The following is a 4,266-nucleotide window of genomic DNA, read 5'->3' on the forward strand; positions in this document are numbered from 1 at the left end:
TCATGTACACATTTCCGTGGAAACAATTTTTTATCCTGTGGAAAGCTCTTTAGGCCAGGTCCTCTTTCACTGGGATGACAGAAAACATTAAATTATGCATAAAATAAAAATATACTCAACATACTCATTTTCCTTTTATTTTGGAGTATGACAGATCGAGGACTATATACTGAAGTTAAAGAAAAACTTTCTTCTGCAGAGACCCTATCTGGGCCACTAATAAAGGTCTGGGACTGATCCCTGGAGGCGTAAGAAGTGTTCCCTTAGAAAGCAACTTAGGCCATCCCTGTACATTCTCCTAAACCACAGCAGAATCCACGGCCATGACTAATAGTTGGAGCCAAAAAAAAAAAAAAAAAAAACAACAAAAAAAAAACAAACAAACATGGATGAAGTAGAGTCATAAAGTTAAAAGAGTAATCCTGTTTTCCTTTTTTTTAATGTTCAGAATTTATGATGTCAAATTCTATTAGAATAAAAACATGAAAACATGAGATGATTGTGCGAGGAAGCCAATTTTGAACCTGAAGCTAGTTTTTAAACAGAATGTATTTGACGAGCAGCCCCAACTTTTATTGACTAAATTCGAGTACGGTTTGGTTTATGAATCCCCAATTCCTAAGGAAACGATTTGAAACAAATTGTGGGACATGTGTACACAAATTTATGAGTTGGCTCTGGCAGGGAAGAATGGTCTCTCCGAAAGAATAAAATCCTAGGGGTTATAAATGGGTCAAAAAGAATTAGATTTTTTATTTATACTTCAGAAATGTAATCAAGTGAATGAAATGGTTTCATATACATTTTTACATCCAACAGCAGTGACACACTGTTCATACATTAATTCTATAGGAAAATGTACATCCTTTTTTTTTTTTTTTTTTTTGCTAAGATTTGCCAAGTGTTCGTGGACAAAACACCTTTCATTGCAACCTGAAGTAGTGGAATAACAAGGGTAAGCCGTGTTCCTTTCAATAGCTTTATGGCATTAATAAAGCTATTGTCCAAATGCGTGTTAATATTGGCATGTGCAGGATGAAGTCTCACAAATTCTTCAAAACGTGAACGCCCAATTTGAGAACTTTACAAAACAGTGTAATGGATTTTGCGACTGAATCTGCCCAGGGACATTAAAGTCCAGGATGGTTTATTTTAAGTGTACTTCTGTAGCTCTATTCCTAGCTGACTACTCTTCGATTCCCTAATCACAAAGAAATGCATTCTTATGAAGTTAAGCAGCTGTAGACACAGAATGCTGATGACATTTTCTCCATATCTGAGTTATCTAAAGAAAACCCAGGTAGTGGTAATTCTACCAAATACTTGTAACATTCACATGAAATTTTAATTGATTTTCAAACAGTACAACTGTGCCATGAATCCAACCACATAGAATATAAGCCTTAAGCCCACTAGGTTTAAGCAATTGTGTCTTTGTAGACTAAAACTATGTAAAATAAAATCTGATAACTCCCTGGTGTTAGAGGTAGACAGTTTTCTTTCAAATCCTAGGTTTGGTCCTTTATTTTATTCAGCAGTGAAAGCCATGAATACAGAACGAATAACAGCTGTTACAATTCTCAACCATGACTTCTAATGTCAGAGAATTCAAAGTATGAACATAGTACACAGTAATGAAAAGTATCAAAAATTAGTTTACCTCAAAAAAGATAAATAAAACAGGTATATTCCACCAATACATAAACAGATGTTTGTGCTACAGTTAAAATTTGCTGTATACAAAAGATCATAGTCCCCATAATCAGCTTATGATAGAAGCAAGAATACATGAGCCATTTAAATTGTCAGACATTATGCTTTATAAGGTATGCACAGAAGTTCAAGCAATAAATACATACATCAGTTCAAAGCCTTACAATAGCTACGCAAAGCAGATGCAGAAAAGCAGATTTGCTATTACTAGCAAGCAATGATATAAGAGTAAAAATTCATGAAATGCAGTAAAGCAACATTTTTCTTAGAAAAAGTCTGGTCATTTATGGGTCCACCAACATTTTTACATAATATGCACAATTATCAAAATACAGACCAAGCATTTCAGAAAACTCCAAAAAACCTAAAATCTATTTTCAAAGCAATTGCAGTTTGGGAGGTTCTTCTGGTATAATGTGCAAGCAGCTATTTTTTAAAATCGTATTCATATAAAACCCATGCAAAACTCTACAGGTATATGCATTCTGTGGCTGAGACTTCCTTTCAAAAGTTTTGTAACTGAGGTATGCATACTTTAGCATCGTAGTCTTAGGCCACCCTCCTGATGGTACAGCTCTCAGTTCCTTTCAGTCCATCAAAGCCTTTTGAACATGCACCTGAAAGACCCATTTTCCCTTCACATAATCCTTACAGTAGGATCCTAGATGACTGAAAACCATCCTTCACGATACCAATCTTTCTTTTGATATCGTATTGGAAACTTCCCGTCCGTTGATCATGACCCAAAGACAAACATAATGAAAAGTAGCAGTTACTGTGACGTTCTCACGTTTCATGCAATCTGCCGTAATTGTTCTAATTTTTTTTCTTTTTTTTTCTTTTTTTTTTTTCTTTTTTTTTTGCAGAGGTAGAAGCTTTCAGAAAGCCTTTTGGGTATGTGGGAAAACCCTTTTGAAAGCCGTTATGTCCTTTTATTTGGTGTGATAGATGACTGGGTATCTCTCTAACTCTATTTGCTGACTTCAGCAAAGAATAAATGATGAGCTTAGTTTGCAAGAACCGGCTCCATCACATGGAACTGGTACGTATGTTAAGCTCTAGCAGCCACCTTCTGTCAAAACTGTTTGTAAAGCAATAACCATAATCAGGTTATGAGGTCCCTTGGTTGGGGGAAAAAGTATTATCAAGACTTGGCACAGCACATGAAAAGCAACACGTAAAGTTTCTAGGTTTTAAGCAAACGTCTGACTATGCTATTTTCAACTACACCATAACGCATTATCATAGTTTTGGGGTTTGGAGTTGTCGAGAAAACCAGCATTCCAACAATTTGGCCTGTGCAAGTCTTTGAAAGGGAGTGTATTGTTAGTGTTAATATCCCGTATAAGCAGAGGCAGAATTATATGTAACTTTGGTTTGACTGAAAATAAATACCATGGACTACAATTGCTATAATCTTTGCTTTCAGTGTAAAAACTCAGCTAGATCACTTTAAAATCAATATGAAATTAATTTTTGGCTTTACTAGACCGTTTATGTTTGGTTCCTACTTTTTGTTTTTTCATTATAACTTAAGACTATAAAAAATAGTACACAACAAAGATTCAGACCATACACGTCATCTTCTAACAACATGTATTCACCACCGAAAGTAAGTGACTGGATGGGGGAAAACAAAAACACAATGTACTATATATATATAACAATATGCAATCTGCATTTGCATCAAGTACATAATCGTTTTGGTCAGTGATCCACATTTGTTGCTTTCTAGCACATCATAATGTCCACTGCGGATTTTGTCCTCACCTCTGTCTTTAATGAAAGCAAATCTTCGTTGCGTTTAGATGGACTTTTGGCCTCAGAAGATTACTCTGTGACTGAATTAACTTTTTAGTTGTGGTTTTTGTCATATTTGATTCTTTGTTTAGGGCTAAATGAAAAGATCCCAGAGGTCATCAGAAAACAGCAGGTAGTTCATGGAAAAGGTTCCTTTGTACTAATTGAAGTTACAGAAGGCTGACCAAAGCATGTGGCTGCTTCTGTCCTTGAGCTCTTGGCCATGGTTAGAGTTGGCTTTGGTTTGCAGCTGTAGCCTTTGACTGTGTTTGCAGGTAGACAAAGCTTTATCACAAGGAGGTAAAGAGTACAGTTGTAAGATCTATGCAGATATGCAAATGTTTCTATGGTGCTTGCACAGATAATGTTAGCTTAGGATTGCACTTTACATCTTAACACTAACAGCACAGACTGGAAGCCTAAGGTTTTAGATGGTTGCAACAGTCTAATTACTGTGTTTTGTAATAACTAACTTATGTCATTTACAGTTGGTGGCACCAACATAAAAAACTAATGTTCTGTTGTTTAAAATTCAGCTAGATACAAGCAGTGACACTAATTTCTGATACTACTCCTGTGCAAATTAAAAACAATAGCAACAAGTTGAACTTGACCAGCAATTGTTTCTAACATTACAACTACTGAATGCTGGAAAATTCACATTAATGAAACTAACACTATTTTTGGCAGTATATGAGGCGCGTTTGCTTTCTACAGGACATGTATCCTCATATTCAGTCATTTCATGAACCC

The 4,266-nt window shown here is 35.5% G+C and overlaps 1 protein-coding gene across 12 annotated transcripts in view; it reads right to left on the reverse strand.

Moving 5' to 3' along the window:
- Positions 1–729: 729 nt before the first annotated feature.
- Positions 730–4,266, reverse strand: part of FOXP2 (forkhead box P2) — a 570,611-nt gene continuing 567,074 nt past the window's right edge. For all 12 annotated transcript variants that reach the window (XM_086692029.1, XM_086692022.1, XM_086692037.1 and 9 more), the window contains one exon: positions 730–4,266. This exon is cut by the window's right edge and continues 470 nt beyond it. The gene's annotated coding sequence lies outside the window, so the exon portion shown is untranslated.

The sequence above is a fragment of the Puma concolor genome, chromosome A2 (genome assembly GCF_028749965.1).
Source record: "Puma concolor isolate L17-30 chromosome A2, mPumCon1.1.hap2, whole genome shotgun sequence".
In the NCBI taxonomy this organism is placed as follows: Eukaryota; Metazoa; Chordata; class Mammalia; order Carnivora; family Felidae; genus Puma; species Puma concolor.